The sequence below is a fragment of the Corvus moneduloides genome, chromosome 3 (genome assembly GCF_009650955.1).
Source record: "Corvus moneduloides isolate bCorMon1 chromosome 3, bCorMon1.pri, whole genome shotgun sequence".
NCBI classification, from domain to species: domain Eukaryota; kingdom Metazoa; phylum Chordata; class Aves; order Passeriformes; family Corvidae; genus Corvus; species Corvus moneduloides.
In genome coordinates, this window is record NC_045478.1 from 5,228,531 (window position 1) to 5,251,497 (window position 22,967).

At 39.6% G+C, this 22,967-nt stretch overlaps 1 protein-coding gene and 1 long non-coding RNA gene across 5 annotated transcripts in view; one reads left to right on the plus strand and one right to left on the minus strand.

The window, feature by feature from the left end:
• The window catches only part of SUPT3H (SPT3 homolog, SAGA and STAGA complex component), a 259,239-nt gene that overhangs the window by 21,752 nt on the left and 214,520 nt on the right, over positions 1-22,967 (minus strand). The window lies entirely within an intron of this gene.
• Positions 314-21,780, plus strand: LOC116441725. The gene is made up of 3 exons (XR_004239220.1): positions 314-546; positions 14,737-14,745; positions 21,769-21,780. It is a non-coding gene; the product is annotated as an uncharacterized LOC116441725 (long non-coding RNA).

The following is a 22,967-nucleotide window of genomic DNA, read 5'->3' on the forward strand; positions in this document are numbered from 1 at the left end:
TTCTTACCCAGTCCCTGCTAATGCAACCAGTTGGCCTGGAAGGATGCCATGTGTGATCATCTCCTGCATTACAGCTTTCTTTGTTAATGCTGGAAATGAAACCTCAGGCATGATAATACCAAGAGTTAACACACACCAGCACATCTATGCCAGCTCAAACCAGTTACATTTTTCTGACTCTGTGGTGGTTTTGAGTTTTCCTTCTCTCCTTCCACCTCCTCTGATCAAGGACACACATGGATACCCAAAAGCAGCAAAGACTTTCTACCAAAATTACTCTCCTTTAGTAACGAGACCGCAAAAGGCTGAAACACACAACACTGTCTGCCACCACCCCATTCTGGCTGATTGTCTTTTAATAGCTACAATAACGTTGTGCAAAGGAATAATATTCCACATCCTCAACTCACTGGTGAAGGGTCTGGAGCACAAGTCTGATGAAGAGCAGCTGAGGAGCTGGGAGGGCTCAGCCTGGAGAAAAGGAGGCTCAGGGGGACCTTCTCACTCTCTACAACTCCCCAACAGGAGAGTGGAGCCAGGTGAGGGGTGGGCTCTGCTCTCAGGTAATAAGTGACAGCACAAAAGACAATGGCCTCAAGTTGCACCAGGGGAGATTTAGCTTGGATATAACGGAAAATTTCTTTATGGAAACTACAAAGTACTGGAACAAGCCGCCCAGGGCTGTGGTGGAGTCACCATCCTGAAGAGTTTTAAAAGATGTGTAGATGTGGCACTAAGGAACATGGTTTAGTGATGGATTGACAGTGCTGAGCTCCTGGTTGGACTCGATTATTTTTGGGGTCCTTTCCAATGGAAACGACTCTATGACTCTCCCAGGCAGTACACACACAATCCCAAAGGAACGTGTGCATTAACTGAATCTGCTACTTTATGACTAAAACAGGAAGTTCAGTCCCCTTTTATCGTACCTTTTTATTTTTGAAAGGCTGCCCAAACAGTTCCAAGTTGAGTTGAAGCAAAGTTATTGATGTCAAGAAGCCAAGATCTTTCGCCATGCCTTGCTGAATGAGGAAGGAAGAAACTGTTTGTGCTCAGCTGTCCTTTGCTTCTCCAGGCTAACTTTGAGCCAAAGAAGCAGGAAGAGGAGAAAGATGAATAAGTGAAAAGGGATAATGTTTATCTTTTAACAAAATCACAATGTTCTGCTCCTAGCTCTAGCAGCCAAGACTCACTGTTGCATCTTTAAGACAGATAGTCTCTTCTCTGAGAGACGACAGGCTAATTATAGCCCTCCTGCCAGAGGGAACTCACACATGCAAACCATTATGTAAAATATAATTTTTTTCTTTAAGAATACTCAAGATCATTAGACATGGTTTTTTCAATGCTAGAAAATCAAGCCAAAAATGAAAATAAACAGTTTCAAGTATTCGCAACATAATTCCCTCATGCATTTATGGAAATATAGTAAAAAGCGCCTTAAAAATGTGGTTTGACATTTCATGCTGCTCTGTTTTTCTGTCTTTCCAGTTCTCAACATTTGCCCTCTTGTCCTGTATCATTTCGGTTCCACTGCAGTTTGAAAGAGACAATGATGGCAGCCTTTGTCATTTCTACAGTGCTTTTCAGCCGTGTTTCAATGGGTGGGTGACACGAAACATCCCAAGGACTTGGCGCAGATGACAAAAATGCTTTATAAATTCTACTCTGCATAAAACAAATGTGAATTCATTGTATGCAAATACAGTAGCACTGTTCACCAAGATAATTACAGGTACAACATTGCTTCCCTAACAATGTGCTTTGGTAAATTAAGGTTAAAGAGATGATCAACTTAATTTAACAGGGAAATATCATCCTTTTTTTTCTGAGCTGCCCTTCCTCCAGAAGGTTTTCTGAGTACACTACCACCTTCAAGAGCACTTTAAGACACATAGGGAAAAAGATGGAAAAAATCCCAAAGTTTGGCTATGATGATGTGATACAGCTTCATCCCTGTTTTATGCAGGGAGAACTGAATTCCTGCCTATCTAAACTAGTTGGTATTTTAAACTGGTTTTGTCCAGTTTATAAAAGATGGGACTACTGACAAACCAAACACCATGGTCTAATGGATTAAGCAAGCAACTGCATGCCACAAATTCCTAAATTTTAATCCCGACTCTCTTGGTGCTCACCTTCTTGTCCATAAAACTGAGATAATATTTATCCTCTACTTCATGAGGGTGTTGTGAGAGTGAGTAAATGTTTGGACAGCTCTTCAAAAGGTCAAGTCCTAACCAGGCACCTGTGTTTTACTGAAGTAAACTGCTTCCTCAGATCCCCATGATATGATCACAGCACCTTCTCCAGAGCTTCCCAGATCACTTCAGAATAACCATCCACATTCATAACCATTCACATGCATAAATCACAGCATGGTTTGGGTTGGAAAGAACCTTTAAGATCATCTCGTTCCAGTCACTCTGCCATGGGCAAGGACAAAGTTATGCACTGATTTAGGGCTTAAGAGTGATTTCACCTGTAAACTCATGTATATAAATTATCCCCCTGCCACAGGAATAATTCAGAAAAACTATGTGCTAAGAAACTTTTAATTCACTACTGAAGCAGAAGTGCCACGTCCCAGGGTGTTGCTAATGCCAGTTAATCTTAAAATTGTCATTCAATATCTGAATTACATAAAAATATAGAGTGGAAAATTAATTTATTTTTAAGAACATCTGTTAAGAACACCCTTCCCCTACATACATCAGCTACTGATGCTCTGTAAAAGTTTAAAATAAAAGCTTTAAAATCCCCTGCTTTATTAGAAGGGCAATTCCAGAGACTCGACACACTGTATAATCCCATCAGTGGTTAGTTCTCAACAAACAAGTCACACATACAGAAAAAATACTCTAGACCAAGGCAGGAGGCAAAAAGAGGTTAAATCGGTCACAAGCCAGGTTTTTCCTCAGTTTTAACTCATAAGTGATGACATAAAACCCAGAAAAAACCCAGCTCCAACTTGAAAATGATTTAAATTTGCCAGCTCCAGCCATTTCTGGAAGCAAGCCAGCCTTAATTTGGATGTAGGCTTCTCAAAATTTGCACAGCTCTAACTTTAACCTGCTGCAGCCTAAAAAGTGGACCTGGTGAAGAAACACACAAAAATTATTCCACATAATTCAAACACAAGTGATGGTCTGTTCTCTCCATGTACCCGAGCTCAGGATCGGCTGCTTCGTTCCAGGAGCAGACGGTGCCATGTCTTTACGAGCAAAACTGTCCACCTTAGAAATTCCTTCTGTACCAATCTAATGCTGCATGAGGATAATGCTCACAAGAGGGAATATGACTTGTTTTCCAGGAGGGAATATTTTCAGAGTCGAGCTTGTAATTTCTATTTGCAAATCTCCAAATTCAACAATTTCTCAGCCTCTATAAACTCACAGATGGAAAGATCCTGTATTTGGAATAAATAATGTCTGAGCTTCACCTACATTACAGGGCATTTTCTGTTAGAAGAGTGCTATATCCTGACTCCTGGAATACACAGAAGCCCTTTGTGGTAAAGCTATCACACCAGGCTGCTCCAAGTGTCCAGCTAAGGAGGTTCACATTAGTAGTACCACGGAAGGATTGGGGGGAAAAGAAAAAAAGAAAATATCATGACAAGCATCGACTGGGAATGCTGATAGCTTTCTCTGGATCCTGCCTAAAATTTGAGGGTATTTTTTTTATTTTAATATGTCAAAATGAACTTTTGTACTTGTTAACAAAATCACAACTTTGAAACATAAATACATTTATCTTTTTACTATTTTTCCAGCCCTTTTCCCAAAATCTGCTGGTTATTAAAACACTGCTGTGTAAATGAAAAATGTTCTGCTTCATAATTTGCCTTCTCCCTGCTTACACACACAATGAGGTCGTTATTTGCTCATTATGCTCATTCTCACAGGGACAGCCTTTGATGTCAAACAGCAAGTGCTGTGACTTCATTGTAGGTATCCAAACCACTGAAGGACTGTGTGAAAACAATACCAGTCCATGCAAGAGATATCCAGTGCCTGGATCAAAAACCAACAGGAGCTCTGGACCAGGTCTCTGACCATCAGGAACGTAAAACAAATATACAGACCACACTGGGGCACACAAGAACATCCACTGCAGCCGCACAGTGTTTGACCAGAAGATCTCAAAGCATGTCTTGACTTCAATCCTCCCACTCATGGAATCACAGAATGGTTTGGGTTGGGAGGGACCTTAAAGGTCATCTATTTCCAACCCTCTGCCATGGGAAGGGACACCTTCCACTAGACCAAGTTGCTCAGGGCCCCATCCAACCTGGCCTTTAATGAAATTAAAGAAGACAAAAGATGTTCTTACAGGAAAGCAAAATGGGAAAAAAAAATTGTATCATCAACATCTGCAGTTCAGACAACCCTCAGTTAAGCAGCCCTGATGCCTGCAGTGTGCAGTAACTACTATTATTAATAAGCATCATGTGGAAATGGACTCAGGTTGTGCCAGAAGTTTAGATTAGATATTAGGAAAAAATTCTTCACAGAAAGGGTTATGGAACAGGCTCCTCAGGGAAGTGGTGCCATTACCATCCCTGGAAGTCTTCAAAAAATGTGTGGCTATGGCACTTGAGGACATGGTTTAATGTTGAAAATGGTGATGCTGGTAGGTGGACAGCTGGATTTGATGATCTTAAAGCCTTTTCCAACAACAATTCTGTGATTCTATATAACAAGATGCATCAGATACTGAATGCTGCTGAAGAGGATCTGACGTGCCCGTTCTTCAAGACAACTGGACTTTCTATATTTCAGAAGTTAAGAATGACTTATTTATGAAACAGAATTGACCCCATAAAGCCACTGAGGCAAAGGCACCTTTTTTCATAGCTCAAACAGCATGTAGTAAGCCCAGGAAACCATTTCCACAGCTGCTCTGAGGGCCAGGGTTTAAGACTTCAGCTTTAGAGCAGTCAACACATTAAGACTTGACTTCAAATTCAAACACTCTCAGAGAATAGTCCTGGACTCTCACAAAAACCCATTACATTTAAACCATTTTATTAGCCCCAGAAATGCTTTTGGCATGGGGCAACTACCATTCCCCAATGCCAGGACACAGCTCAGAGATATTTGGAGGCCAGAAGCCATACTCAAAAGGCAGTCTGGAGATGGCCACCCTATTTGGGAGAATAAGAAAATGTAATAATATGGGCATGGGTCATGCCATGCTTGTGAGCCTCAGTGTCAGAAAGCACAGACACAGTTAATCTCCTGGTACAGACACAGCTTTATGCTGTCAGCTCCTCTGAAAAACCTCAGCCCAGATAGCTGGAGAAGTGTCCTAATTGAGTAGCTAATAATCACAGTGTGAGCCAGCAGACTTTCTGCCTTAAAAGCTATTATTTTAATAGCCACACTAGAAATATGCTTTGGTGCGGGAGTCGAATGTGAGGCAAAACAGGTATCTTTGTGTTGCCATGCAGGCTGTGTTTCTATGCTGATAAGGTCTCGTTTCACTAACAACAGGGAAAAAATAGCCTTCACTTCCAGAAAAGCTAAGGGCTTTATCTGACAGAGCCTCCCTGGAAAGCAGCGTCCTTGCGCCTCGGGACGGGCAGCCAGCCAGCTTGGGCTAAACTGCCTACAAGGCAGAAGACATAATATTACAGTTAATATCAGAAAACACTGTAATTTGCTTTTTGCTTGCAATTTTATCTGACAAAAACAAGGCAGTTGAGGAAAAAGAAACAACAGAAGGTGTGCCTCGCTGCTGGCTACTCCTTCAGCCTGTCTAGTGGGGAATGCTTTGCTTGATTCAGAGCAAACTATCACAGGGCTGATAAGGACAGGAACAACAAAAACATTGGGCTAAGAAAGCTGTTCATCAGGATGAGACAGAGAAGAGCCCAGCATGGCAGAGTTTAGAGGGAATAGCAGCAAAAGTTAGAGAGAAGGTAAACAGGGATCTACTATTTCATCTCTCATGTAAGAGAAGACGGGAAAAAAAACAAATAATGACATTTCACAGTATCACAGAGTTGTTAGGGATAGGAGGGTCCTCTGGAGACCACCCAGTCCAATACCCCTGCCAAGGCACGGTCACCTGGAGCAGGTGACACAGGAACTCATCCAGGTGTGTTTTGGAATGTTTGCAAAGGGAGACTCCATAATATCCCTGGGCAGCTGTACCAGTGCTCAGGCACCCTCAACAGGAGAAAGCTCTTCCTCATGTTCGAAGTGAAACTTCTTGTGTTTCAGTTTATGCCCATTGCTCCCCATCCTGTCACTGGGCACCACTGAAAAGAGCCTGGCACCATCCTCTGACATCCTCCTTGGAGACATTTACATGGATTGTTGAGAACCCCTCCCAGTCTTCTCTCCTCCAGACCAATCAGGCCCAGCTCTTACAGTCTCTTCTCATAAGAGATGCTCCAGACCCCTTGTCATCTTTGTATTAACTATTTAATCCTATCTCTAAGAAAGGTTAATACATGAATACTTAGATCAGATAGAGTTCTGTTACAGGAAAACCTCTTCCTGGGAAGTGTAACTTAGAGAAAAATCACAGTGATGGTAGTAGACTTTTAGTCATTATTTATTCTTCCATTTTCTCTGTTCAGTCTCGAATGCTATGAGTGACATTCTTTACACTTCAACGCTATATTCACATCCCATACTGGAGTGTCTCAAAGCATTAGAGGCACTTCCAGGATGCAACATCGTGCTGAATAATCAAATCCAAAAAGAAGAGAAAAGAGAGAAAAGTCAAAGATCATGACAATAAGACAAGTAAACACAGAAGCAAATGACATTCCAAACTACCAAGGACTTTCTGGAGCTAATCTGGATGGGTAGGCAAATTCTCTCTCCAGCTTGTGGAAGAGCATATTGAACTCCATATTTAGATTTTTTTTTTTAAAACATATGCATCACATAACCTGGTTAAATCATCTATTTTGGGTATACGTGTAATGTACTGAATATTTTGGTTTAAGCTGTAATTCACAACAGGCAGGGCATTTCTGGACAATTATAATATGTCTCTGGTAGCATTTTAAGGCATGAAGCCAAAAGGCTGGATGAGTTGAAATACCTGAGATGTGCAATAATCCCTTGGAAATGCTCTGGATTGTTTTACAGCTATTACACAATGTCATACTTATGTGTATAAAACCCCAGAGTTTGGCTGCATATTTAATAAGTTTTATTTACAGTATTCAGCTACTTTGGATATGGTCAGTTATATATGGGAACAAACTTTTTATCAGGGCCTGTTGTGGTAGGAGAGAAATCTCTAACACTACCATGAATTTTCCAATACCACATTCTCCTGTATTCGGGTATTTGCCTTGCAAGTAAATATCTGTCTATCCCTGACACTGAATTGGATTCCCATAAAACATACTATCTAATTTTTCTATCTCATTTTTATCTATTTTTCTGTATAATTCTTGACACATAACTTATTTAAAGGTGTAGGATGCAATAACATTGCACAAAAAAAATTTAAAAATCCATACAAAATACTTAGAAACAAAATGTTCTGTCTATGTAGAGTGTTCAAACAGTTACTATTAATATGAGACAGAAAGGCCAAACAGAAAAAATCAACTTTTATCTAGAAGTATTTTTACTAATTACTTTTATAAGTGAGAGCTCCTATAACTGCAATTGAAAGAAAGAAAATATATTCATGTAATTAAAAAAATGGGGTTATTAAATTGGTAAGGAAATTCAGAGCCATAATGGATACCAAACTCACTTTTCAGACGACTAACAACACTGAAATATGAAACAAACAAAAAAAAAGTATTCTAAATATAAAAATTACTTGAATTATTAATTTTAGCCTTCATAAAACAAAATTTGTACTGTATCTAGCAATCCTATCACTAAGACCTTACAGTGCTAACATCACCTTCTATATCAAAGTAAGACATCCTGAAATCTTTTTCACTTATTTAATGTGCAATGATATCAATTAATGTTTTTCAGTTTCGACCACAGACATCTCTCAGTCTGAGCTAAATCACCCCCCTCCACTTACAGTCAGTGCTGAGAAATATCTTGTTTAGAAGGACGTGCAGCTCTGAAAGCACCCTGTCCTACATGCTTGCATTTGGCAAGATGAAATCCGAACTCCTTGTTCTGGAAAATCTGAATTTCTTTATTTTAACCACATGAAACTCCACAATTTATTTGGTTATAGATGTTATTTGAACCCTGTTAGCCATATGAAGTTAAGCTTGCTGAAAAAAAGAGTGATTAATCATGAATGTATTCCTCAAATGATACATTATTACTGTTTTCCTTTAAATACCAAGCCAGTTGTCAGCAAATCAGACTGTTAATGGAAACTCCTGGAATTGTAGTTCCTGTCTTTTTAATGATTGACAAACAGCAGGTTTAGTTTAAGCATTAGACAGAAATTCTTGCCTGTGAGGGTGGTGAGGCCCTGGCACAGGCTGCCCAGGCAAGCTGTGACTGCCCCATCCCTGGAAGTGTCCAAGGTCAGATTGGACAGGGCATGGAGCAACCTGAGATAGTGGAAGGTGTCCCTGTCATGGCAGGGGGTTGGAACCAGATGATCTTTAAGGTCCCTTCAATCCCAAACCATTACATTACTCTGTAATTCCAGACTTTACAAACAGCTCTCCCAGCTTGCTGCACCTTAAAGACAGGAGTTGCCCATAGGGAAACAAAACTGCACAGATCTATTTTTACAAACAGGAGGAATTCAGGTCCCAGACTATGAAGTGTTCTGAATTTATACTCCTTACAAACTGGAAAGTGAACAGTTCAGAAAAGCAAATACCTTTCATTCATATGCAGGATGACAAAATCATTACATTTATAAAATCTGAGGCTATAATGAGGATTCAGAGAAGCGCCCTTCCATCTTGCCTAGACCTCACCATGAAAGTGTATTCAAGTTGAGGCACTGGACTGCATTCTCTGCAAGTGCATCCCACAATACTCACCCACCCCCAAATATTGTTGTATTTAAAAACACATATAAGATTTAAATGAGCTGCAGCAGTGCTGTCCTATACCAACAGCCATCTGGGACAGCCACAGCCACCTGGGTTCGGGCTGGGCGACAGCAACTGGGTGGCCCTTGCAGCCTGGTCCAGTTTGGGACACTCCTCTCTGAGCCACCTGGGGATGTGTTTCTGGATGAGGTCATGTGCCTTTGCAGGATAAACACCACACCTCATAGCTCAGAAAGTGTCATTTTCAGCATTCTCCTCTGACAGTCCTAGGACTGGCATTAGTAGACTGTAAAGGGCCAAAATTAACCTGGCTTTGCAGCAGAGAAAAACAATGTTCAGATACAATCAATAATAATAGTAGTAATAATAATAATAAGTCATTATTATAATTTTTAGGTTTTTTTAATCCATTTTTCTGAGAAAGCCAGGCACACCAGATATATTTTATTAATGAATACTCTGCCCAGAAAAGTGCACAACTAAGCATTAAAGCCTTTTAGTTTGGTTTAGAAAGAAGCGACAAGCAGATAATCAAATTGGTCCTGAAATACTTTATTCCAGATGTAGTATCTCAAAAAATAACCTTGAAGCCATAAAATAACTGTTTACCAGGGCTTGCTCCACTTTGTTATGAACACTTGGAGTCGGTGCTAAATTAAGAAAGCGCCTCAACAAGGCGCAGTCCATAAGATACGTTATCGGGTATAGGGCAAAAACAGGCATATCTCGCCACCAGGAACAACAACCTCGTATGAAACCCTCTCAGAAAAACACGTCCCCAGCTTTTAGTTTTATAAAGGCTCGTTTTCCTGTGAAACTCTCTCAGAAAAATACATCTCTAGCTTTCAGTTTTGTAAAGGCTCCTTTCTGACTGACCTTTTCTGATGCACAAACTCCTGCAGAAGGGCCAACTAAACTCCTTGCTGCCCATGGATCCCTGGTATTGAAATCATGGTATATTTTGTGCTGCCTCTATAGAATCTACTTCATAAACATAAATGACATCCAAGACACTCCAGTAAGTTGAAAAGTAGAATATGACAGCAAATTCAGCCTTTTGTACATCGGTTAGAATTTCAGGCTTCATAAAAACCTACAGTTCTGGGAGGGGAGGATCATCTTTGCTACATTTTGAGACCAGATGATGACAGACTAGCTGAGCTTCCGGAGAAATCCTATCAACACTTTGGTGGCTGGCAGCACAGCTACTGGGACCAATTAGGTTAATTAAAACTACATGGCATGGAGGCTCCATGTGCAATTCCTAACATGGTTAGAAGGGAGGCAAATATGCTACAGTATGATTTTGACTATAATGGGTACATCTACAAAGCCTTTGTAATGCAGGTCTTGAATCCAGGGAATGATGAGAAGACAGAAACCCTGAATTTACACAATCCCTAAATAAATGCCCAACAGCACTGTGAATCTCACTGGGGCTGGATGGTCCCTCTAGAGATGATCTAGTCTCACCTGAGCAGGTTGCTGAGGGATGTGCCCACTTAGACAAATGGTCAAATGATGCCACAATAATTAGAATAAAACATCAAAAAAGTCCACAATCCTGTCTCCCTTCTATACCAAAATACTATATATAGAATTTCCCATATAGATAAATTATTAAGGGAAGGGTATGTGCATGTGGGAAACAGGCCCCTACTAATTCAGTGCACTCTCATCATTGGCACACATTTGGTCTACAGTTTACTCATATTTTTGTGACCATTAAAGGCTTCCATCAATGGAGGCATGAATTCTGAGCTTCAGCAATATCTTTGACAACTGGTCTGTCCACCTCAAATTATGTGGAATTTTGCAAATCACAGAATCACAGAATCATTTAGGTTGGAAAAATCCTTCTGGTTGTACCATTTTTGGGGTCCTCAGGACATGGAGCTCCTGCTCTGCTCCGTGGGACCCAGCAATGGCACCAGAGGAACGGGCAGGAACTGATGCCCAGCAAGTTCCACCTGGACATGAGGCAGAACTTCTGTCCTGGGCAGTGACTGAGCCCTGAACAGATTGCCCAGAGAGGCTGTGGAGTCTCCCTCACTGGAGATATTCCAGAACTGTCCGGACACAGTCCTGTTCCCTGTGCTCTGGGTAATTCTGCTGCAGCAGGGAGGTGGGAGGAGACGATCCACTGTGGTCCCTTCCAACCTGACCCATCCTGGAATTCTGTGATTTCCTAAAGCAGCCATGGTCACTATGCTGCCAAAAAAAGCAGGTGCTTGAATTCCTCCTCCTCCTCCACTACTAGGAATCCATTCCAGCATGGTTAGCATGGAAGACAAAATGAGGTTTAAACTAAGACATTATCTTGTTACTACTCCTTGTACAGGAATTCCCACCATTTGTACAGAAACACAGCACACAGTTGCTGATGTTGGAACTGAATGTTGTTCATACCTGCACTTTCGATCTACCTCCTCAATTTGTGTATGAGGCTGCTGTCAGGATTTGGGCAAATACAGAGTAAAAATGCATGTATGTGCTCAGTATATTCAGCATTTACATCTATTCATAAAATAATAATGTATATTAGAAAATAATACTGAGCCAAAATGTTAGTGTAGTCTCTTCCATGTGCCAAAAACTCGTGTGGGTATGTGCATAAAGAATGTGCATACTCAGAGAGACACTAACATCTTGTAATGCAATATGTTTCTGTTATACACACTCCAGACTTCCTAACAGCTGCATATTTTAATATACATAAACCCATACTTGAAAAATAATAAAATGTATTAGTTTTCCACATTAGGCATTTATGACCTAATTTAGGAGAGTATTACATCTTTATAACTTTTAAAAGACCCATTTTGATAAAACATCCCCATAAACAGACTGAGAAAATTGGGGTAACAAGCATCTGTTGCTGCATTGTTTTCTTAATGGGGTAATAAACTAATAACACATTTTTATAACTTTTCACAAGAATATAAAGTATTAAAATTGAAACTGATATTGAAAAATGTTCTCATGGTCCATTTTATTTTATTTTTCCACTATGTAAAGTTACAGTACTTACCAGATTAATATTAATATATCTTAATTATGTTGACACAATGGAAATTTGCCAAAGACATTCAAAGAATGGAAATAACTTGTTATTTCCACTACTCTAATTAAGGTTGTGTATTTAGCCCATTTTATTCATAATATAAGAGTAATATGAATATTTATAAGAAAGTATAGAGATACTACATACAGAAATAATGATCTGAACTTTCTGAGGGTTCTAAAAAAAGGTTATTCCATTGGCTTTTAAGAAAAATGCTGGGTTTTTTTCCTTCTAGTCTACCTGTTCTAATAAATAATTATCGAAACTTCAGTTCTAAAAGCAAATGTCAAAATTACAAAATCAATAGCTACTTTCTATAAACTTGTTACATTGTTGTGTTTATTTTTTACGTTTTTAGAAAAAAAGATCAGACTATGTTGTGTAACACAAAATTGCAACTCTGAAGTGAAATTGCTATATTTAGGAAGGCAAATTTTGAAGTATTTCCTTTGAAACTATTAATGTGAACATCAGGAATTCAAACCAAATAAGCTGCTGACCTGCATTCAAAGTGGATTTTCACATTTACAGTTTACCAAAGCACCAGCAAAGGATGATTCATAGCTCTTGGGGATAGAAAGGACCATCTAACCTCACTGTGCTCATAACACAGCCCACACAATTTTCTTGAATTGGCTCTCCAGAACCAATAGCTGTGGTTGAACTTAAGCATGGCTTTTACAAAAACATCTCCTCTTGATTTTAAATTTTCCAGTCATGGATAATCTGTCACAATCATTGGCTAAGTTATTTCAGCACTTAGTTATGTTGTTATAAATACATATGCCTTATTTCTAGTTTGAATTTGTCTAGCTTAAATGTCAAGCTGCACTAGAAGGACTTCTCACACACATCATCCTGTCAAGGTAGAGAAACAGGCACTTCCACAGCATGGTCCATTTGACCCCTCCTAAACAGCCACCCTAGGAAGAGATAAATTACAGCCCAGAAATGCTTGTTCCTCTCAATTGACTATAAAGGAAATCATAGAATCATGGAGTGGTTTGCATTGGAAGGGACCTTAAAAACCATCTCAGTCCAACCTCTGCCACTGGCAGGGACACCTTCCACTAGACCAGGCTGCTCCGAGCCCCATCTAACCTGGCCTTGAACACTTCCAGGGATGGGGCAGCCACAGCTTCTCTGGGAAACCTGTCTAGTTGTGATCACGGATGTTTGTCACTGTGCTCAGATACAAATATTTATATCTAACCAGAGGAATCCCCCCCTAAATTTCCATACAGATTTGCATGCAAGGACTGAAAAACCCTAAGACATGAGACTTTTTATTTTTATGGGTCCTTAATGACTGGCTACACAACACTTTCTTCAGTTTGATAAACTCCTGTCTCCATGGTGGTATTTTCTAGTCCTTCACCCAATTGTTGGGTTTCTCACTAAAACACAAGCACACATTTTAGCTGTGCTTGGCCCAGTACAGCAGAAAACTCTTCTATTTCCTACTCCCCTTCCTGCCTCCCCAAGGACTGCCTCAACCCCTTCAGCTATAGAACTGGATTGGCTCTGTCACATTCAACTGATTCCTCAAGACTCCAGGACACTCTTTCAAAATCCCCACTTTGCAAGGTACAGCCCCAGAGACTGTAAATGTTGCCCGTTTGCTTAATTTGCAGATGAAATACTTAACATCTGGCTCCTCTGGAACGAAAATAACTTGCTTACACTTCATTTATCACACAGTAACTCAGTAACTCTTTGTCACTACCTTGTCCTCTTCATTACTTTACAATCCTCAATTAACTTCACTCCAAAAATATTTGACAAGGAAACTAGACCCTGAATAAACTACTTTTGGAGAAATGGAAAGTTGAAGAGTTTGCAATGTAAATTTTCCAAACCTGCAACACTCACTATGAATGCAGAGCTCCAGCCACTCTGCCTATGTCAGAAAATACAGCAGCATAGGGGATTTCTCAGAGCAATCAGCAAAGCCTCATTCATACAATCTTGGAATCATTTAGGTTGGAAAAGACCTCTGAGATCATCGTGTCCAACCATTAACCCAGCACTTGTGGTGGCCAATTGACCTGTGGTACAAGAGACAGAGACAGTTCTTGGTAAGACAGTGTCTGGTGCCAAAGCCTTAGCGGTTATGGTGAGGGAAAGGAGCCTCTCCCAGGATGCCTTGTTTGGTTATGGTACTGTACCCCAGTTCAGCTCTTGGTGTTAGCCACACCCCTGTACTTGAGCTCAAACTGTCCCGTGCTCGGGGTCATTTGCCTCTAGAACCCTTCACAAGTTGTAGCAATAAACTGCTTTCTGTGGAACTCTAAGCAAGGACCCTTCTCAACTCCTTGCCATCGGCTCAATATTACTGAAGCCATCCCTGTGTCCGTGTGCTCATGCACGTGAGCCACAGAACCGTTGGGGACTCAGTAATAAGCACTCACCACTAAAGCATGTCCCCAAGTGCCACATCCACACATTTATTCAACACTTCCAGGGATGGTGATTCCACCACTGCCCTGAGCAGCCTGTTCCAATGCCTGACGACCCCTTCAGCAAAGGAATTTTTCCTAATGTCCAACCTAAATCTCCCCTGGTGTATCTTGAGGCCGTTTCCTCTTGTCCTGTCACTTGTTACCTGGGAGAAGAGCCCAACCCCCACCTGGCCACAACCTCCTTTAAGGGAGTTTTAGATTGGGATAAGGTCCCCCTTTATTCTCTTTACACTGGTACTACAAAGTCAGCCTCAGTTATAATGGTGACAGGCAGAACTTCCCAGTATCTAGGGCTATTCTTGGGATTTATGTCAGTAAGCACTAAAGCCAAAGAGTTGCTGCTGACTTCAGACAGCTGAATAGTGCCACATCACTTTAAAGTGAAATATTACTTTTTTTGGAAAAAGACATTACTAGAAACTTTTAACCCACAATTTCTTGAAAATAAACTTTATGAAGCTGGGAATGAATTCTTTCCATGAAAAAATAAGAAATATAAGGGTTTGCTTCAGCCACCTAAAAGGAAATTGTGCTTTGATGAATTGGGAAGTGTGTAATAAATTAGGGGAAGCAAATAATACTCTGCATTGTAACCTTTGCTCACAGACTTGGCTGTAAGTGTTTCTTACCCTAAAGTGCAACCGATAAAGGTTCCAGGCTGAATAACTCAGGACTAGTTAGATTTTTACGTCCCTCTGAGAGCTCTCATGTCAAGCTGCCAGCTCAGGCTGAATGTGGATAAACTAGAATTCCTCATCTCCCACCGACTCCAAATCCTCCATTTCTGTTCGTCAATAACCTCGTGCCCCCCACCACCATCAAGGTGTGTAACATGGGCATCATCTCTGACACTGGATACTATGTTCACTCCAGGATTGCAGCTGCTTTTCATATTTTTCTTTCCAGATAACAATCCTAGTGTCATGCAACAGCCTTCCTTACCCTTTATCCAGATTCCAATCTGTGGAAGTCACAGAAACACTGAGGAATCTAGCTTTGAAAAACAACATTTTCTTGTTTGTACCAAGTCATAAGGATCCTGCCAAGCTCATTTCTCCCACCCATCACTTTGATTTTCCTCTAGCCACATGCTTTAGAAGCTGCTTTCCATTTCCCCTCATGACACATCCTCCTCCTATGCAGCAGCACATCTCCCATCAGATGTCAGATTCCAACCTGGATCACCTCATTTGCCACTCTTTGCTGTGCACACACCAAACATTCAAGCCAGCACATCTCCCGCAGCATCTTTTTGGTAGGAAAAATCAAACAGCAGATGAACATCATCACCCACTGTCACTTCATTCTTAAAACTCTTCCGTGCTGTGACTCGTACAGGAAAAAATCTCATACTGACTGGATAATTTGTATACTGAGACCACTTCCTCACCAGCTAAACAGCACTATCTCCTTTCACTCTTCTGTTTATCTTATCAAATCTTGTATTTTTCATGTCTCTATATTGCAAAATCTATTGAGCCATCATTAATTTCTGTTCTGCACTTGTGTAAGATGAATAATACAGAAATACAGAGGAATCCTGGATCTTGACTCTTGACTCTTTTCTCACACTGAAAAGCATTACTAATGAGATTGTTTTCCCCCCTTCTTAAAGTTAAATGACGGTTAACTTCTGTTGAGAGACTCCAGATAAAAAAATCCCACTTTAAAGAAATGGTATCATGCACCTTTAAAAAACTATAATAAATCCCTGTATTCTTTTACGTGTTTCAGGTTAAGCATTCAAAATGTCTCCTTACTTCTGATAATTTGGAGCTGGCTATAAGATTATGTCCCAAAATTAGTATTCCTTGATCACGTGAATGGCTTTCAACATGTTCTAAAGAGCCATAATTACTAAATTTTTATCTGTTTGCTGAGCCATCTAATTTATCTCTTTTGTACCTAGTTAACTATTTTTATCACCTAAATATTATTGTAGTAAATTGTGGACAAAGATGGGCCTCATCTACCCCGTGGGATATTAAACCCCAAGCTTCCTAACGTGGCAACAAGCATATACCTTCCTCCTGTACCATCTGCTCCTTTTTTTCAAAAAAATAAAAAACCCTCCATGCACAATGGTGAGATTGTTTTCACTTTCTTGTTAACAGATGCAGAAACAGCTGAATGCTTTTTCTCAGAAGCAGTTAATCCACACTCCAAACCTACACTATATCTTCTGAGGGTAATTTAAGCATCGTATCTAAACACCAATTAGAACTAGAGTTTTCTTGATGGTAAATAGTAATAACCTGTCCTTCTTGCAAGGAAAAAAAAATACCCAAACCCTTCACCACTGACAAAATTACCTCATGAAATTACTGTTTCTCACTTCCAGGCCGTTTGCATTGCAATAATTCTGCACGGAGACCGCTTGCTTCCAGCAGTTTTAGCACCTTCTGCAGTAAAACTAACACATGTGGATCTCTGGAGAGTCTTATTTTTTTCCTGTTGTCCCAATTCTTTGCCATCAAAAATGACAATCCTGTCAGCACATCAACACATTGTAAGACTGACCTGTGCCTGCATTAGTACAATTCCTCCAGGCTGGATACCAGCCTCTTCCCCACCTGCCAGTGTTAGCAACCCTATGCAAATATTTATCATGCAATTTTTGTTCTTGCCTTTTTTTTTCTTATTATTTCTTATTATTACTTATTCTTATTTTTCTCCTACCATTATTGGAATTTAAATGATGTGAAATTAGAGGCATGTAATTCTTAGGCAGAGCTCTTGGCTGTGGAATTCATTCCAAATTAGTAAAACAGAACTGGATATTTTTTAACCACTCAGGTATACTCCAGGTTCCATAGTCATTCTGTAGTTGAAGCCTGAAGGAAACCACTTATTTCATACACATTCTCAGGGCTTTGCAGAAAAGGTCAGGGTCTTTATGAAAGCCCAATATCTTACATTTTCATCCATGTGCATATTAACTAATATAAATACCCCCAGAGACAGAAAGGTGTCTTACCAAGGAAAAATCCCTCCTCATATCCCCTCTCCTGAGACTGTCATGGAGGAAAGGATGTAACTTCTATCAATAAGTAACTAAAGAATTTAATTGCTGTGAAGGGAACTGAATTATCCAGGGAGATTTAACTGGGAGGAAGAGGCTTGGTTTAAAAGCAAGAAAACTATCTCGATTGTGAAATTTTATCACTGTAGAATAGCAGATACAAGAGATGTACCAGAAAACTCTGGCTGAAGCTTAATCCTAAACTGGAAACCACAGTCAGAAATATAAGTACAGCAGCACACAGCACTAAAAACATGACTGGTACTTGATTAATTGTTCTCATTTTCTGACGTCTGATATGTCTTTCTAGAATTTTCCTTAATTTTGTGATTTTTTCCTTAGTTCTGCTAACACCAAAATATTGACCTAGTGCTGTATCCTACTACAGTTTAAAGCCTTTAAGTATCTTCCAAAACTTGCCAGTGAGGCAAACATTACAAGGTGAGAAAAAGAATCCGATCTTAATTTCATCCCATTTTATGTCCTACAAGTATCCCTCTCTCCTTTTCTCCTATGTGCAACACATTAAAAAAAAAAAAAAGCTTAAATAACAGATATATCAAAACTTACATTACTAATAATACCAGAAGCCTCAAATTAGCACATGCTTTTGTCAGACTGAAGGTATAGTTTAAAAATTAAGCAGATGACTGCTTTGCTGAATTGAGGTTTATGCAACCTTGAAGCTAAAGTCAGAAAGCTGGAATAATACAAAACCTCAGGGAAGGAACACAGAAACCCCAAAATAAAATTCATTAAATGTGTTTGGTTGCCTGAAGACTGGTGTTTTCACTTGATTTTCCTACAGAAATATTTCTAAGCAGTACCAAGTGTGCAGCCGGGCTCCCTGAAATGGGTCTGGTTTGGAGAAAAGTAAAACTTTGGTGTTAAAGAGATTTTCTAGAAACCAAATCACATTGTTGCCTTCTGATGCCTGGAGGTGTATCAGAGGACGAGGGGAGAATGAGCACCTTTGCCTCAGGGCATGGACAGGACAGGGGACACAAACAAAGGCAATCAAACATCATTTGTACTGCTGCACGCCCAGTAACTTTTTTTGTTGTTAGTGGTATCAAAGATTTAAATGAGAAGTGACACTTCACTGAGTGGGACATGATAAATGGAGTGAAACAAAGCATAAAATCCCTGCTTACATTCAGGAACCTTTGTCTTCCCCTGTGTGCAATGCCAAGCTGAACAAGTACTCGAGTTTGAGTATTATTATAGGACTTAAGGAACAAGAGCAAGCAAATAAATGGAAAATAACAGATGGCAAGAGTTATAAAAAAATATCTCCACTTGGTTTTGGTGCTCCCATATTATTATCTGCCCCTTTCCAGATTTACTCTGATATTCTAGAGGTTTTACATTCTTTATTTGCACAGTGACAAGTCAGGGCTGCCAGAGATGTCCACAGGTAAGATCCTATCATGGAATCATCAAATCCCAGAATGGTTTGGGTTGGAAGGGACCTTTGAGACGATCTAGTTCCAACTCCACAGGCAGGGTCACCAGCCACTAGACCAGTTTGCTCCAAGCCCCATCCAGCCTGTCCTTCCATCCAAGCTCAGTACAACAGGACATGTCTGTCAAGAGTCAGTTGTACAAGCAGCACCTAAAATGAAGATCCTGCTCATGAGAAATTAGGTTTCATGCAATTTTTCTTCAGCTGTAGGTTAATTCCATGTCAAACAGCCTTATTACATGATCCTAAAGTTCTCATAATGTTTCATCCAGACAGCTCACATCCTCTGCTACAGAACTGGGCAGTTCTGCTGCCGACTCACAGCTGCTGCATCTCAGACTGAGCTGGCTCAGAGCAGCACTGAGAGTGAACTATAAGCAGCTCCAGTTCATAAAGCACTTTTAAAACTTTCAAGGAGAAAAATATGAATGAACACTCATGTTCAAGGAAAATCTGAAAGAATGGTATAAAATACAACTGATCTTGCATTACACGATGGCGTAAGTACATGGTATTGTCCATGATCTAACAAATTCACAAAAACATGAATCCTGCAGGGAGCTGAACTATTATTCTGTGCAAAGACAAAAAGACACTTTCCTTTTAAGAGTCTTCAGTTTTGTTAGGATTCTTCAGGTACCAAGTTTCTATTTATTAACCCTTGTACCAGAATGTACCTGCTGCATGGATGCAATGCCACTGTCTTTACAAAAATTAATGCAAATTATGGAAGAAGGACATATTTATGTTTGTGAAATATCTTGGTACACTTAATTAAGTTACCTTTTAGTCCCAGTATCTGCTCTAGAATTATAGTTCTCACCTTATCCTTGAAATACATATTTATGTATTACACGTTAGATTGCCTTGAGCAAAGTACCAGAAGTCAGATTCTCATGCATACTAAGATTTTTTAAGCCTCTCAGGAGGCACATAAGAACATACACTTTTAGAAAGTAACATATTTTTACCCTCAGATCCTCTTACATCAGTAAAACTGTGCTTGAAATGCCTCTAGTATGTATTTGAATCTGGCCATACAGTTAGAAAAAAATAATTATATAAGGTTTATGAGATTAAGAGTTGCTTATGTTTATATGGTAACTTCAGCTGATTGCAACCCTTATCATTCACTTATCTTCTCACTAACAGAGCTAGCAAATTTATTTGACAAAACAGATTTTTTTGACCATTAAATATGAAAAATGATAAAATTTTGCAGTGTGAGCTCCTGTGTTGAGCAAGACATGTTTTGTTCAGTACTTCCAGCATAACAGGTTTGAACAGGCAGTGACACAGCAGAGCACAACCCTCCGTGTGGCTGTACAAACTGCATTAGCAGAGCCATTCCATGCCAGTGTCTCCTGCCTCAACAGAACCACATCTTCTCTGCCTGAAAGCCTCACGTGCCACTTGCAACAATTCATGTACTGTGTTGTGTAGTAGGACACTGATGTATGTGCAATCCAAGAATTTTAAATATCCCCACAGGATATCAAATACTATCCAGACCATTTGTAAATACTTTCCCAGTGCTCTGCAGAAAGGGAGCCAGTTCTTTTCAAATCTACTTCAATGACATTTTTGTCTTATCTAAAAATCTATGTTCCTGTTCAATAAAATCATCTGGGCAACTTAACTGCTTCCTCAGTACTGCAAGCTTATGCCCTCATTAATAAATTCTGTTGGAGCATTAAGATTACCCGAGTAGGGACAGCTGGGAAACTGCAATATAAAGTCAAGCAGCACATTTAATGACCAATGAACTTCTGGAAACTTAGTCAAAATGATACATCATTGTGTCAGACACTCTTAAGCACTATGCAGCTTGGTCTCCCTCTTTAGAAACATGAAACCCCCTGAAACTGCTACCACAAATTTGGAACCTTTTAAATTATTGCCAAGCCACCTGCTTTTCTCCAAGAAACTTCATAAAACTCTCCAAATTAGTAATGTCATTAAGTAAAGCTTACAGAACCGTTGTTACTCTGAAGGAGTATTAGCTGTTTAGCTTAAGGAAACCAATAGGGATTTTTATAATGGAAAGAACTCTCATATATATTGTATAATCTATTCCAAATGAAATGCTTTAAAATATTCTTGAATATGCTATTCTGTTACATTTTAATCTTTCTGGGAGAAAATCCTGTTAACCATATTATCAGGATTAAATTTATCTAATGAAGAAGTTCAGTTCAGGAGAGGAGACGTGAAAGATTCTCAATCATTTATGGGTCTTCAGAAGCTATTAAGAGCCATATAAATCAAATGTCCCATTTTACATTTCTGGGCAGCACTGGAAGAAATAGTGCTGGATCGAAGAGGGAGCCCCATTTCCCCTGTTCCTTCTCTTTTTTGAATGGCCCTACACAGAGCAGGCGACGATGGATTATAGGAATGCCTTCTGTCAAGGAGTTGGCCAAAACTGTGCCATCTCATCTTGGAGCAATTTATCCAATAAGATGATTTAGAGGACAGTTCAGTGGCACCATTTTTGGAAGGCAAAAGCAGAAGAGAAGGAATATAAATCAAAGGTGACTGGCAGGTAAAGGATATATGCAGCAATCAGCCAAACCATGTGCACACTGGCACAAATTCAACAAGATCATTTATAAAAATTTTAAGTCAGGAGTACACAAAAGGGGGTCTGGTGCTAACTAAATCCACAGATAGATTACACGCCACTGAAATAAACACTTCCAGATGCTGGCATACAAAAACCTTTTACAGAAAGAAATGTTTTCTTTCATAAATCTGAAAGGAGGAACCTTGGGATGGGGGTTGGGAGAGAAGGGAACAAGATTTCCAAACTGAGATTTGACTTCCTACTGGTTTTATAGAATAATAACTCATCTTTTTCAAATACACAGTGTTAACACTGCAGAATTACAAATAACTGCACACAACAGCTTGAAGTATAGACAAAGACATCACAAGTATGTAACTGTTTAATGAAATAAAATGCCTTTTTTTTTTGCTTTTAAAATGAGAAGAAAGCATGAAGATGTTGATTTGACTTTTTCTATATCAGAAACTGAATGTGTAACAGAAGGGAAAGTTTTCAAATGCCTTTTGACATAAACACATACATTTCATTTTTGAGATGTGATTAAGAATGAAATCCTGACTTCTTCAAAATCAGTATCAATTGATTCTGAATATCAATATAGGCAGTCTGTATTTTACAGGACTCTAAGTATCAGAGATTTTTTATTTGGTTTCCATGTAACTAATTTCTTTCGGAAACAGCATTCAGAACTTTTTATCATTCAAGTGCTTTAGAAAAATTTAGCTGTACTGTACCCACATTGTGTCTATTGAAGCAATTATTGAAGATTATATTCCAGAACTTCTTCTCACTACTACTTTGACCTGAAACATGCAAAAAGAAATTCCTTTAAGTTAAGAAGACTAATTTGTAGACCAAATCCTCTGGGTGACAATTCCAGGTTGTGGAGTCTCCTCTGGAGATACTCAAAAGCCACGTGGACACGGCCCTGTGCTCTGTGCTCTGGTGGACCCTGCTTGAGCAGGGAGCTTGGACCAGATGACCTCCAGTGGCCCCTTCCAAATGACCCATTCTGTGACTCTGTGAACGGTGAGGCTGAACTTTTCTTGAAGTTTAAGGCACCTAAACCAAACTTGCTTTCCAAAATGTCCTCTTCCAAAAATATCATACTGCCTCACTATTCTTTGAATTTTAAAAGTTTCCCTCTCTTCTTTCTACCCCCTGAATCTGCTGGTTTAGTCTCTCATAAGCTTCACTTTGCCAGGTCTTCAGCTACTATTCCACAGATTTTGTTTTCTAGGGGAAATTAATAGAGTCAATAGCATATTTATTATATTGACATTATTAAAGATCTGTGATGAACCTAGGTGTTTTTCACCACAGAAATTTATTTGAGCATTTGCATAAAAGCTGAGCTCAGTCAGGATCAATAACAAGCACTTTAAAAACATCAGAAGTAAAAGACCTTGACTAAGTATAT